Here is a 15,942-nt window from a genome sequence, read left to right as displayed (position 1 = left end):
AAATGATGCAAAAATAGGAATCCAAGGAATACAAGTTGTGAATATTTAGGATTTTAGGTTGTCTCTCTCTTTTATTAGGACATACTAGTGTGCTCTGTTTCAGCATATTCTCACACGTGTAACACATTCTTCAATCACGCTCACCCCCGCCTTCTCTTGTCCCATGTACTCTGCCGAAATCCTTTCTTCTTCCCTTATGTTCTCCCTTCTAGATGGGCGTCACTTATATATTTTATATTCCACATCTGAGAGAAAACACTCAGTATTTGCATTTCTGAGCCTGGCTTGTATTGCTTTGCACAGTGCTCTTCAGCTCTGCCCATTTCCCTGCAGACATCACGGTTTCGTTCCTCCCTTCCTCTGAATAGCTTCATGCTGTGTATAAACTCCACACTGTCTTCACCTGCTGGTAGGCACCCACACTGTCTCTCTCACTTAATTATTATGAATTTAGTCACCTTAATCATGGGCGTCTGGGGATCTCTGTGGTACGTTCACTTTAACTCTAGCAGGAAACACCAAGGAGCGCTGTAATTGTACACTGTTAGCCCTTTATTTGTGGTATTGGAGATTGAATCCAGGGCCTTCCCAATGGAACATATCCCCAGCTTTTCTTTTTTGAATGTTGAGACTGAGACAAAGACTCGCTGAGTCACTGAACTGCCTGGACTAGGCTTAAACCTCTGACCTTCCTGCCTGAGTCCCCCGAGGACTGGGATGATAAGCCTGCACTAGTGCAATCGCTGATTGTGGTGCCTGAGCTGGCTTGAGTAAGAAAAGCCCAGAAAGTCAGTGAGCTCTGCCTGTGTCCTAGATGACTGGTGTGCAGGAGGAAGAGAAGAGCTCTGCCATGTGGGTGATGCCAGCCAATGAATTTGTGGCCTGCATGGAGTAAAAAGGGCAAGAAAGAGAAATGTATTTTTTTCTTTGGAGGAGCTCCAGAGCTTGGCATCACCTTGGCACATGTGTCTCCAGTTCCTCAGCTTTTCAGTGCAGACCCTTGGCTTCTTAACTTGGTCTGGGACCAGACTGCAGTGAGCTCCAGGCCTTTGCACTTCAGCTGGACCCCTGGGCTCTCCGCACACAGATGGCCACTTTGCATTTTTCCACCCTGATTCTGTAGGCAGCCAAGGTAAGTCTACCAAGGAAATCTATATTATGAATTTGGTTCTCTTAGTGAACCCTAGTGACACAGCTACCCTGCCTGGTTTCTAGTTTTAGTTGTTTTGAGAAACCTCCATACTTATTTCCACAAGCGGCTGTACTAACTTACATTCTCATCAGAAGTGAGAGGTGTTTCTTTTTCACAATCCTTGCCAATGGTCTTTTTGTTTTGTTTTTTGTATTCTTGAGGACAGCCATTATGACTCGAGTGAAGCTTTCCAGACACAGACAGACACTCACACACACACACACACACACACACACACACACACAGAGTGAGGAAAGGAGAGAGAGAGAGAGAGAGAGAGAGAGAGAGACAGAGAGAGAGAGAGACAGAGAGACAGAGAGAGAGAGACAGAGAGAGAGAGAGACAGAGAGAGAACTGAAATTGCAAGCAAGGACCACAAAGTGTTCTTGGGTGTTAACACCAGCCTTTAACACGGCAAAACCTGGAAACCTGGAGAGCCTACTGAGTGGAAAGGGACAGGAAGGAATGTTTTGGGTTGTTAGGTGGAGCCTAAAGGTGCCCTAGAACTGAAAAAGTACCAGGCTGACTTCAGGTTTCCTAACAACCCCAGGCCATGCTGAAAGACAGTGAGGCAGCCCCGCACGGTGTTTAACAAAAATAAAATTGAGGCTCAGAGGTTTCACATTCAACCTTCCAACAGGAAGAGTAAAGTAAAGCTGTCTTTACTTCTCACAAGTTGAGTATTTTTCTCATGATTCCTTCCTCGAGGAAATTATTTGACAATGAATTTCAGAAAAATAGAAAAGACTTTGCTGTACCAGAAATGCGCTGGCAGCATGCATGGATTATATTTCACTTCAGAACAGAATAAAATAAATGGAAAGATTGGAATGGAGAGAATGAAATCAGTTTGTTCTCCACCCTGACCTCACAGAAGAGCTGTGACTGGTCACCTTGTGGGCAGCGCAAAGGAGGTGGAAGGCATGACGGCTGCTTCTGCCACTCTTCTGTCAAAAGGTGTCAGACAAAGCTGCCAAATCACACAGAGAAATTTATGCGTGATTTATATCACCAGGCTGCATCTTAATAAGAGGGATTTTCCATATTCCACTGAGGTTGCACTGCTTTACATTGATCCCTGAGCTGCCACCATTCCCGACCCACTTGGTGACATCTGAGTGGGTGACACACTGTGTCTATAGGACAGTGATCCCCTAGGATCATGATGGGAACAACCAATCCCTGTTGCTCAGTGGTGCTGGTCCTATGTAATGGTGTAGCACAGCTGGGCACCCACAGGTGTGGCAATGCTCATGTGGCAATGCTCATGTAAACCACCCAGTGCACTGCCTGTTACACAGAAGGATAGCATGGAAAGTTACATGCAGTGTGTAACAGTTAACAATGGGAAGCTGCTACAGCATTCTGCTATCCCTTATATGTTTGCTATGCTATTCGTTTCATTGTTGTTTTGGAATATACTCCTTCCCCTTCTAAAAGATCATGGATGGACCTTGAGACCATAATGCTAAGTGAAGTAAGACAGACAGAAAAATACATATGAGGAACCTGAAATAATTTAAAGAGGAAAATAAAAGACAGCAGGAAGTAGGGAGGTAGACCTGGGGTGGGGAGGGGAGCTGGTGAGAGGTGGATGGAGAAGAGGAGGAGTAAGATGCACCAGGCTGCCTGCCATGTCTGTGCACCAGTCCTGCATGGGGAACGCAGGTTTTCTGCCTCACAGACACGTGGCCAAGACCAACAGTGTCCAGCATTTGTCAGGGAAGCTGTCTATGTAAGACAAGCAGTGGAAAGGGTCTCCTGTCTTTCGTGCGTCACGTAAGAGAGTGAACTAAACCCAGAACTGGCACACAGAAGAGAAAAGAAAAATACGTTTACTCGGAAACTGCGGGCCCTGGCCACCAGGAAACCCTCAGAGCTCGATGGTTTATGTGTCCTGAAGGCAGCAGGAAGCTGGTGAGAGCCCAGCTGGTCCACTTCAGTTTGCTTTGGATGTACCCACAGCATCCCCACACCAGGAGGGGAATTCACCATCGAAGCCTCGCTTGGCACGTATCTCTGTGAAGTCTGAGTGCTGTAGAGATAATCCTCCCCTGTCCTGTGTGCTGTCAGTATTTTCCCTTTTACCAGTCTTCTTTGAGATGCTTTAAACACACAGACCATTTTAAGATAAAATCCATTTTTTTCTTTGTCACTGTTGCCTTTCTATCATCATTAGAAAAAAAAAAAAAAACCCACATTTTTTCTGATAAAATCCGAACATGAACTTCTCTTAGTACCCTAATTCCCCAGCCCTTCTTTTCCTCCTGCCCGAAGCATTACCGGTCTCTGCCAGGCTTTATCATGAGAATCTAGCGTGTTCTGGAAGTGCGGGCTTCCCCTCACCATGAACTTCCAGAAACCACTCAGTTCATGCTCCTGAGCCCTCCCACTGTTGGCCCCAACTGCGGGGTTCAGCCTCCAGGTTTCTGTCCCAGGGACATTTTGGTGCTTCGTTCCTCTTCTGTCCCCAGCTGTCGAGAGCAATTTACCCTGCAGCCTCACTGCTCTGATAGATGCAAGAAGTTCTTGCAAGATGAGAAAGACACTTTCACAGGTCTTTATTTCTTGAAACCCAAACTGGAAGCTGAGTTTATTTCTGAAATCACAAGGACGGTTGTACTCTTTTGAAAATACAAAAAATAAACACCTTAGGTAGAAAATGAATAGTTTTCCAAATGCTTCTCCAGTTGTTGACAGCATGTATTATTTATCATTTGGAACTGTTTGGTTTATAATATCACATTAGGTAAGCTCTTAAAAAGCAGTTAGGAAACATAATTTCATAATTTCATAATTTCTCCGGTATTATTGTAGCTGCGTGAAAAGAGATATGGTTCCTTGACAATGATTTCACCTCTTGTTACTAAAGAGGGTAGTAAAGATCGTGTGGGGGAGAATTGTCCATTTTGGAGCATTTTATGGTCTTTAAAATCTGAATTCAGGGCTGGTATCTTTAAAAGTCAGTTGGACAGTCTCCAAGGAATCCCTCCTTGTTGTGTTTTATGCACTGTTTTATCTGTTCCCACATGCAAATTCAAAGATGCCTTTCTAAGTAAATATATCTCCATAACGGGCTGAATGGTATTTTCTCAATTAGGCTATTCTTATACTGCCTGAAAGCTGGAGCGTCAATTAGTGAGGAGTCAAAGCAGCCAACTGCTCACATAAGTTATTGTCACCACAGCCTTGGTGCTTGCCTTGGCATGAAAGGATTCAGAAAAGAATATCTCTGGCCTTCTAGAAGTTTGCCCAAACTATCTAAAGCGAAAGTCTAATGGCTTTCTCTTAGAACTGTAATAAATGGTGAGGGTTATTTTTAATGCAGAGTCACTGGTAGACAGGATACAAAAGAGAGAAAACAAGACCTACAAAATACAAGAAAATATATGTAACGTGTTGCCACAGTGATTCTTTCCAGCTAGAGGTTTTGATTCCCCAGGCTTCACATCCCACAATGGCACTGTGGAGACAGGATTAAAAAATTTATGTATATATTCTTTGATTAATACGTATTATACATTCATTATGTTGTGGGCTCTGCAGCTAATAGGTGTATTCAAATCCTAGACACTGACGCACAGTCCTACATAAGTTTCTATATAGTTTTCTCCAGAGAAAACAACCAATAGTATTCATTGATTTATGTATTTGTTTGCTTGGTAGGGAAACTGGCCATGCAGCTATGGAAACTGAGAAACCTCATGATCTGTCCTCAGCAAGATGGGATTCTGGTGTGGGAGTGTGTCCAAGTCTAAGACCTGCAAACCAGCAAGGGACCAGGTGTTCCAAACCAGGAGATGGATGTCGTGGCTCAAACAGAGTGAGCAAATCCATCAGTCTTCCAACTGTGTGTCCACTGAGTCCTCAGGAGGCTGGATGGTGCCCATCCACACAGATCAGAGCAATTTTCTTTACCCTGTCTACTGATTCAACATGAGTCTCTGCTAGGGACACCCTCACAGACACACCTAGTTATCCAAACCTCCCTTAGTAAAGGCAGATTACAGAATAATGCTGATAAACGTAAGTGGTTCAGAAGAAACAGGCGTAAACAAGTACTACAATGAAAGCTTAAATAGGCATTTACAGTGCGCTTTTTTATTTAAGCATTTATTCTGGAGGGCAGGGGTCCAAGCAACCAACACAAATTCATGCATATATATAAGTCTGTTGATCCATGCTGAAGAATGAGTTCCTTAACTTTTATCAAGTACCCACACCCCTGATTGGAAGAGACGCTACTTCACTGTAAAGGTTTTCAGTGAACTGCGCTTAAAGTTATGATAAAATCTACCTCTGGGATAATAAAACTTCTCACAGAGGATGTGGTATTTGAGCTTAGATCTGGAAGAGATGTCAATGTTGACTAGCTTTAGGGGAATGGGGCTTATATTTATTTTAGGAAGAATAAACAATTCTGGTTTCATAAGTTAGAAAAATTTGATGTGCTGAAAAACACACATACACACACACTAAGAAAAAACTGCAAGTGATTCTACATGTTTGGAACACAGAGCTGAAATTTAGGTTCAAAAAAATTTGACACACAGGCTTATAAATACAGAAGGAAGTCAGGGCCAGTGACACAGATCCTAGAATCATCAGTATGTTAGTAACATGTAGAGTCCCTGGAATGGTCTTCCTAATTCGAGTTCTCACTGACTCTGACTGAAAAGCTGGCTGTGTAGTGTAGCTTGTATGTCTGTGAATAGTTACTGGCTGCCAAGATTAAAATTTCAAGTTTTCACCAAAAAAAAAAAAAAAAAAATACAGATATTCAGCGCCCCTTGAAAAGAGTTTCCACTTTCACTCGGTAGTCCAGCACAGACAGAAATAAATACACTGCAAAAGAATTGAAATAATCTCCTGCATACTGTCATGTCATAGAAGAATGAAGCTAGAAATCAAAGTGGAAAAAGCACAGAAATGATGCAAATATACAGAGATTACATAATACATTACTGACAATAAGAGGATCAAACAAGAAATCAGGGGAGAAATGAAACGTCTCAAATCAATAAAAGCAAAACATACCAGAACCCACTGGACATGATGAAGCAGTTCTAAAAATGCCTACACAAAAAGGGTAGAGAAATCCTCTCAAAATAACCTATCAATGCACCCCAAGGATGGAGAAAGGAAAGAACCATCTGAATCTGAAGATAATAAGGAAAGAAATTATAAAGATCATAGCAGAAATTAATGCAGTGGAGACTGGAAAACAATATAAAGGATCCAAGTGATGTTTCTTTGAAAAATGTAACTGGGATTCAGGTACAGAGGGATGCAGAAGGTAAAATAGAACTCAGCAAGTTGGGATTTGATTAGGAGAAAGTTCTCTCACAGTGAGTGCATTTACTGCATAATGTAACATGGAAAGATAGAAAAGAAAGAAAGAAAGAAAGAAAGAAAGAAAGAAAGAAAGAAAGAAAGAAAGAAAGAAAGAAAGAAAGAAAGAAAGAGAGAGAGAAAGAAAGACAGACAGAAAGAAAGAAAAAGAAATACAGAAAGAAAAAACCAATAAGCAAGAGCAGACCAAGGAACTGGTCCTTTTAATCTGGCAGGGGCTTCTTCAGGACTGTCCCCTCTCTGCAGTCACAGTCTCCAAAAGCTTCCATGCATCACAAATTTCTACATTCAAGTATTTAGACTTTCAACTTCTTTCAGAGTTTTGCAAACATCAGTGCTTGTGGCTTAGTTATAGGAGGAGAAGGCAACAAAAGGGACTGAGCGGGATCTGGAGAATGGAGGTCTGATTCTGTAATAGTATCCAGTGGTCACTGCAGCAGGACATGATTGACATGAGAGAAGAACAGAAATGTTCACCACAACAGTGCCAAATCCACCTGCTCCACTTGGAACTGTTTCGAACTGCTGTGAAGCCAGCAGCCTAACACCAATTTGGCCGTGATATTTAGTTGATTTTTTAAAATGATTTTTCTTAGGAGTATTAAAGTCGCTGTAATGCAGTAACACACATTTATCAGTTTTTGAAATTTTATGGTTTATTTATATGTTCTTAAACTACAAGAGTGATTTTAGAATTTTAACTAAAGTGGAAAATAATTAGAGCAAGCATTTCTGGATATCACACATTTTAAAATACAGATAGAGGCGTAGGTATAAGACATAAATTATTCCGGTTCCTACTGTAGCCTAGAGCACATCTTAATCTTAATTTTTAACCCAAGAATTTTTATCTTTTATCTTTATCCCTCATGTTTGATGTTTTTAATGAATCTCTTCATTTTGGAGCTGTGTAAGTTCCAGAGAAAAGCTGAGAAGTTGTGCACAGAGTTCTCATGTGCGCTTCGCCTGCTGACTTCTGATTTAGTGCCTTGCATTTCTGTGGTACATTTCTGCGATGACTAATGGACCAATATTGACACATGAGTATTAAATGAAGTCCATAATACTTACGACCTTCTTCAAATTACCTGCTTCTCCTGTTGGCGTTCGTGTGTCTTTCAAGGAACTGGTTCATTTCATTCATGCTGCTCAATGTATGTCCCTGTCATTGTTCAACATATTTATCCATCATCAGTTTTCTCTGTCCATGGGGTGAGAAATTGTGCCAGGAGGTCTGAACTGTCAACGTGACTGGACTAAGAGGATCCAGGGAGGTGACTGAGTGGTGGCAGCAGTCTGTCCATCATGATGAACCCAACCCACGCATGTTCACTGCTGAAGATGCTATGAGGAAGAACAGCCCAGCGGGGAGGACAGGTCCTGAGGGCTGGGGCCTAGAAGCAGATCTTAGTGTTGATCTGCCGCCTCCTTGATTTGCTCCCAGGCACCGCCCAGTAAGCAGCTTCTCTCCACCTTGACCTTCGGCCCTGATGTTCCTAACTCCTCTGCTTCTCAATGGGTAAATTACAAATGCTCTGTCTTTTCCCGAGATTGTTTACTTTGGTTTTGTTTCCCTAGTTTGAGTAGACTACACCTGTGGTTTCTGCTTGTTTGCTTTCTTTTCCACCTTGCTTAGAGTTTGCTGAACTCCTGACTTTTTGGTTTGATAGCTGTCATTAATTTTAAGGAAGTTCCCAGCCACTGCTATGTAAAAGATTAGTTTTTCCACTCTCTTTCGTATCTCACTGATGTATGTGTGGCAGTTTTCCAGAATATCCAAGTCCCCTGAGCTCTTTTCCCATCACCGTGTCTTCTGCTTCATCTTGTCTGGGAAGCTTCTCCCCACTGCCTTTGAGCTCACTGTTCCTTCACACATGCCCCAGTTACTGGTTCATCCACCAATGGCGTTCTTCAGATCTCTTCCAACGTTTCAGATTTATTTTTGATGTTTTCTTAAAATGTTCACCTGCAGAGGACCTCCAGTGGACCTTGTGTCTGGGATGTGACTTTTCTGTGGGTGTAGCCTTTCCTCTTTCAGTGAGAGAGTGAAGCTAGAGAGTCCTAGAGATGGTGAGACACCCTTACCTTGGGTAGGCTGTGTCCCTGCCGAGGTCATCTTTCCTGGAAGGTGGGCCTCTGCTATAGCAGATGCTTGGGTATATTTCCCAACTGTGAGTCTTCCACTTACCCTGTCAGAGCTGAGAGGGAATCTTCCCGAGGTTTTCCCAGTGAGGATACAACAGGCAAAGCTACTGAACGTAAATGTACAGGTTCAGTTTATCACTGCAGGACCTGGATGCTTCCTTCTCACACATTCCATACTTTGGCTGCAGCAGTCAGGCAGAGTCGCCCTGAGTCTCATGCAGGCTGACACTTTTCAGTCTTTTCCTCCAGGTACACAGATCTCGGCTATAACTCTGGATTTTTCCGTGTTTCTTCAGATTCCCAGGGTGAGGATTTGCCCTGTATCCTGTTATTGATTTCAGGTCCAAATGAAGTCACAGGTTTTCAGTGTGTTCAGTTATTCCTATGGGGAAATAAATGGCTACTTCTAAGTTTGTTGAATCTTTGGAGCTCAAAATGGAAGTTCATGCTTGATGTTGAATTATACCCCAATGACAGTCTCATCCAAATTTACCATGGTGACATCTTACTTTCTAGAATGTGGTTTCAGGAACCACAGATGTGGGCATGGAAGGAGGACAGGGACCATCTACAAAGTCCAGTAGCCAGGTGAAATGTACTAGATCTAGCCAGCTCCCTGGGCCCCCTCCCTTAGATACCCTTTCCCCCTTGATTTCTTATGGAAAAGGATGAGATTTGTTGTTTCTTTGTAAAGTCTACAAATAATTTACAATACTACTCTAAGTAACATGTATAAATCGACTTATCTAGCAATATTGACCTTTTATTCAACAACTCAAAGTCCTTGCTCATTTTAATTCTGTTCTGTTCAGTTCATTTCAAATGAAAAACTTAAGAAAATGGGAACTGTGGCTAAAACCCTGCACTTGAAACATTTCATATTACAGCATCTGTATGTTCCATTCTGATGCCTTCAGCGGGTCCTTCATATACATGTTTTAAGGTATCTCAAGAGATCATACAATTTAGGTATTATAATTTTAATAAATTCCACAGTTTGGGATATTTTTCTATATATTTTCCTTTGAACTGTTCTCTAAGACTTTCTATTGTACAAAGAAAAATTGATGCAATTTGTAAACATACAGTTAAATGAAATAAATCAGACACACAAGCTTAAGTATTGTTTGGTTCCTCTCATATGAGAAGCCCAAAGTATAAATAAAAAGCAAAATAAAAAACAGGTGTAAAGAAACAGGAGGACAGATCTCCAGCAAATGAGAAAGGCACCAAAAGATGGAGGGAGGGAGGGAGGAGGGGCATAAAAAAGTTAAGATGGGTCACCTACAGGTACCAACGCCCCAAGAGGACTGTGATCATTGAGCATCGTAAACGTGAACTAAAATAAAACACAGATGGGGGAAAGGAGTCTAGAGATGGAGGGAGAACCAAAATAATCAAGAGAAATACCGTAAAAAATTTAGACTTTCTTTTCTTCTCGTTCTAAGGATCTGGACCTTTGTTATTCATGGTTGCTTTCTGTAAGGGTGGATCCTGGGATTTAATTCTTGTCTGGAATTTAGTACACTGTTTGACCTGTTTCCACATTTTATTAGTCACATCTTTAAGTTTTTTCAAATTATGCTTTAGAAACATAAGGGACAGAAATAATAAATAAACTCCTCAATGCCCATTATATGTTAAAGTCTTTAATATATATCTTTCTCTCTTCTTCTTCTACCTTATTTTTTTTTGTCTTTTTTTTTTTTTTTTTTTTCGTTTTTATTGGTACCAGGGATCGAACTCACGACTGCCTGCTTGCAAGGCAGGCACTTACGCTGCTGAGCTAAATCCCCAGCCCCCTTCTTCTACCTTATTATCCTTTATACTTCTTCCATTTAATTGGGCAGAGTTAGGAGGGTATACCTCTATTTTTTGTTATATGTTGGATCCAATTTTATATTCATACTCAATTTTCATCTAATAAAATGATGTGTATTTCATCTCTCTCAAGAAAGAAGAGTTGATGGTCACTTTCACTCTGTCAAATGAACTCATGTTTCAAAAGCATTATAATAAAGCTTTGTTGATTGGTTATTTATTTGCTTAAAATATCTAGACATTAGTACACACATTTTTCGACCCATACTGTAATTTCCTCAAATGTCTTGCCATCAATACCCACATCTTTGTCAAATAAAGCAATATTGTTTTCAAACACATCCACTGTATTTATTCCCACTTAGGACAGGATCTTCAAGCCATGGTATTTGGAATGTAGACAAGCTGAATGCAAATAGTAACAAACTTCTAAGAAGTTTTCAGAAGATTTTTAGTATGGTACTAGAAACTTCCATGTGAATATTACATAATTTGGGGGAGTGTCAATATAATTTTAATATTCAATTCTTGTCATGGATTTTTTTTTGGGGGGATAGAACTCATGACCTTTCAGATGTCAGGCAGACAATTACACCACTGAGCTATATCCCTGGCCCTGTCGTGGATTTTTGTTATTCTGCAATTTACCTTGAACTTGTGGCATTAAAATACCTTAAAAGATGGTATAATCCATGTGTTAATAAAGCTACCATAGAAATGATTAGCTTAGATATTTTTCTTAACCAGAATATAAAATATTTAACAGGGTTTGAAGGCTACATTTTCAGGCCAGCTTCCTGAGTCCCTGTCCCAGTTCTGGGCAGGCGCTTGGACAGACTTAACCCATTCCTCCTGGAAACTCTTCTGAAGGCTGAGCTGCAGGATGGAAGAAGCTGATGTCTTTACATCAGGGGAAGGGATGTCTTTACAGGAAGGACTTACATAACCCTTTGGGCTGCTTGTGTTCCGCTGGTACATATTACCAGAACAGCTGTGCGTAGTGTAGACATTGCTTGTGCATGGACGTGCATGGACACGTCAGCTTTCATTCCCTCTTCATCATCTTCCCTCTCCTCTTCTCCCTCCCTCCATCTCGGGATCCCTCTGAGAAAAATCCGTCTGCTTCCTTCCTGCTCTTTATTTATACTGTGGGTTTCTCATAGAAGAGAAACCATGCATTATTTAAGCTTGTGTGTCTGATGCTTTATTACTTAACACCTTGAAAATGACTTAACTTTGTCTTTCTTGATGGCAAATTAGGACTGTATTGTGTGTCAACACCACATTTTCTTAAACCATTCATCTGATGATGGACACTTCTAATTTTCTAGTTATTCAGCCTGTGTTTCTGATTACTTTTCATCTGTTTGTGCTTGGAACTTTTGTATAAACTCCGACCTCTAATCTCTAATCAGGTTGTGTGCACCCGCTGAATGGTGCACTTTGGATAATAGTCTCAGAGACTTCAGTGCATGTGTACCCGCCCCTGCTGCTTCTGAACCTGTGGCAGGCTTGCTCCTCATGGAGCAAGCACACAGCAGAGGAAACCTACACCCTCACAATGGCAGGAAAGCAAAAGAGGGAGGGGACCGGGATTCCGACACCCGCTTCTGGGGCACACATTTAGAGAGCTAGCTTCCCTCTACTGGGCCTCACCTCCCAAATTCCCAACTCCTCCCAGCAGCAGCATGGGCTGAGGACCATGCCAGGAGCCTGTGGACCACTGGGGACAGTTAGACCCCAAAGCCCAATGCATTCAAAGACTGGCATCTCTCCCTGGGAAAGCCATCTGTTTCGTATTCTGCCCCTGAGAGTGCATCTGTCAGAGGCAATCTGTCCCAGTCTACTGCATTAATGGGCAGAGACAGTGTCTACTGAAGTGCATTTTCCCAGGGTTCTAATCTTAAACACATGAATAATAAAAGTAAAAAACAACAACAACAACTTTTTCTTTCAGCAATGAATGAATGGTCTGTGAATCATCTGAGTCCATACCTGGATAACTACTAAGGTCTTGCAGTGTTGTAAAAAGATGAAAAAACAAAACAAAACACCAACTGTGTCTCAGTCTTATCAATAAGAGTTAATACACACCTGCTTTTTCCCCCTAGACAATGTCTCTATGTATGGGAACTGCAGTGCTGGGTGAATCTGGGCAGTCTTAGGCATGGTGCTCGGTCCCCAAAAACAGTTCTCATCCAAAAAGGTGGGGCTGCATCAAGCTTTTCAAGAGTGCAGGAAAGTCTGGAGTCAGAACTGGACTCAAATTTTGGACTTGTCACTTCCCACCTGTGTGACCTTGGACAAGTCACTTAAATTTTTTGAGGTGGTAAAATGTATACAATGCTCACATCAGAAGGTTCTAATGTGAAATAAATGGAATAATACATATAGCAGGCAGAGCGAGTGCCAGGGACTGGCCAAGACCGCACCTGACTGTGTGCGGGGCACGGCGGAGGGTGAAATAACAGACAGAGTCATGTTAGGAATGTATAAAAGAAAGGCTGGGAGGTCAGTGCCTCAGGATGGCAAAGAACGCCTGGCTGACCCACTTTTGATAGCCAGGGAGAAAATGCTCAGGAGGAATACTGGATTTTTCCTGGACAGTGACATTTAGCATCACAGAAGAAACAAGTTCAGATCCTCCTCCATGCCTAGGTTGTCACTTTCTCTGCATTGTTGCTTCTGCAGATCTTAGTTTGCCCTGAGTACCATGAGATCAAGGGCCACTGAGACCTCAGCCATAGCCAGACAGTGGGAATTTCTACATATCAAAGTTCCCACCAGTCCACAAGGTAAGGCAAGGACAGCCTGGAACAGGTCCTAACTTCAATTTATGATTTGTGTCCCCAGGGCCAGGGATTTAGCTCAGTGGTATAAGCACCTGCCTAGCAGCTACAAGATTATGAATTCAATCCCCTCGATCCCTGATAACAAAACATAAATAAGTATGTATAAATAGCCCCCAACAGTAACTGCTTAATTTGTACATTTCAAACATACACACACACATATGTGTAAATATATATATATATATATTTGACTCAGCCAGAGGTCAATTTGAAAAGAGCCAGCTACAGTGCAGAGACAACCATTCAGCCTAATCAATGGTAATTAATTCCGTAGGTGACTTCACAGGAAGACAGCACCAAATATGCTATTTGTCTTTGCCTCAAATGGCAACTGTGGGAAGCAAATATGAAAGTTTTGCTTTTTTCTGTCTGCAATATGGAAGTGACTGATTTATTTTTAATCAAGGAAGGAGATGTTCTAAAGACAAAAATATTTTCTAAATAGATAAACTGTTAAGAATCACTGATACATAGTGTGTTGTTTATTACATGATGCAGGGACACTGCCAAACAGTTTCAGGTACTTATCTCATGGCTATGATTCAAATTCCTCTTTGGTGGACTCAGTCTTAGTATAAAACACTTCTGACACTCTCCTGTTTCTTGACTGAGAGGTCTCTCAGCAAGTATTTGAGTTCTGTTCCCGTCAATGCATCCAGAAATCCAGATTGAGCAGGGACTCTGGTAACCTCTTCTTGTGCTTCAGAAGAACACGGCCAAAGTGCACAACTTTTCTGCCTCTGAGGATTCTTCTTCTGAGGTGTGCTCCCCTCTGGAGGAAGTCCCAGGGAAAAGCCACACCATGAGGGTGGTCCTGGCATAATACTCATTCCCTTTCCCCTAACAGACAGGAGACTAAGTGTCTTGAGGGTCTTGATGGAATGGACCAAAAGGAACTCTTCCCAGAATCCCTTGCAGGCTTGGTACCATGTCCTGTCTTGGCATGTGAGATACAAACAGAAGAGCTGGCTGGGAGGGAAATTTTTCTTTCTCTTAGTGCCATACGGTTAAATCATAAGTTTGTGGTCTTTTCAGATTAGCTGTCTCCACTCAATAGTAAATATTTAAGAATCTTTTGTCTTTGGTTGGCTTCATAACTCGTTTTCTTTTATTCCCAGTAACAGTGTATTCTATGCATTCATCATTGTTGGCTCATTCACTTTTCAAAGAACCTTTTGGTTGTTGACAGTATTGGACAATTAAGTTAATAAATTAAGTAAGTATGCCATAACAATAGTGGGTAAATTCGGTTTTTGCTGGTAGGCAGAAGTTTTCAAATAATTTGGATAAATACTTAGGAGGAATAAACCTATATCTGGCTCTGTAGGAAACTGTCAGGCTTCCCAAGTGGCTACAACATTCTGCATTTTCAGAACAAAAGCCGACAGTTCCTGCCACCCCCCACCCTCATGGGCACAGGATGGTGTTGGTGTGTGGACTTTAGACATGCTAATAGATGTGCAGGAGTATAGTGTCATTGTCTTACTTTATAATTGCCTAGGGACACAGCATATTAAGCATACTTTGTGCTAAACTTTCATCTGTCTGTCTTCTTTGCAAGGTGTCTATAAAGAATATTTGCTCATTTTAATTCTCCTTATTCTTGTGTTTTAAGAATTCCTCGTGTATTTTTGGATGCAACTCTTATCAGATGATGTGTTTTGCAAATATTTTCTCCCAGTCTTTTCACTTTGGCTTCCCTTTTCCATTTCCTTCATAATACCTTTCACAGAACAGACATTTTCATTTTGGTAGAGTGCAATTTATCTGCTTTCTTTCGCAGATGTTACTTTGACTTTGGGTTAAAAGGCTAAACTCACGTCATTTACATAACCCTGTATATATTTTCTTGTAGAAGCTGTACAGTGTTTTATTTTATACGCAGGTCCAAAGTAAATTTTGTGAAAGCATTAAGATTTCTCATTCATTCATTCATTCATTCATTCATTCATTCATTCATTCATTAGGTGTCTGAGCATAATTTATTGAAAAGACTGTACTTTCTCCATTGATCTGCTTTGCTCCTTTGCCCTCAATCAGCTTGCTCTATTTGTGTGGAAGCATTTCTGAATTCTCTGTCTTGTTCCATTGACCTGTTTGTCTGTTCTTCTGCCAATACTCTGCTCTCCTCATTGCTGCAGCTTTATTAGCCTGGACGTCAGGTAACGTCAGTCCTCTGACTTTCATGTTCCTCAAGTAGCGCTGTTGAGTCTGGGTCTTTTGCTTTTTCAGGCAAACTTTAGAATTAGTATTTCACCATCCAGAAAACACCTTGGTGTGATCTAGATGAAGAATGCACTTAATCTATATTCGGTTTGGGAAGAACAGTCTCAGTTTAAACTTCCTACCTGGAACATGAATTGTCTCCATTGGTTCAGTTCTCTGATCGTTTTTATCAGAGTTTTGTAATTCATATAGATTTTGTAAAGATTTTGCTTCTAAGTACTTGATTCTTGAGTAAATTTATTCCTAAGTATTTTATTGTTTTAGCCTTTAACACATTAATTTCAAATTCTGTGTATTCCATTCTGCTACATGTAAGTGTTATTGGGTTTTGTGTATTAGTCTAATAACTCAAGT

The sequence above is a fragment of the Cavia porcellus genome, unplaced genomic scaffold, assembly GCF_034190915.1.
Source record: "Cavia porcellus strain 051 isolate PalLab524CR breed Dunkin Hartley unplaced genomic scaffold, mCavPor4.1 scaffold_1, whole genome shotgun sequence".
Classification (NCBI taxonomy): domain Eukaryota; kingdom Metazoa; phylum Chordata; class Mammalia; order Rodentia; family Caviidae; genus Cavia; species Cavia porcellus.
The sequence above is the reverse complement of the archived record's forward strand: the minus strand, read 5'-3'. Positions refer to the sequence as shown.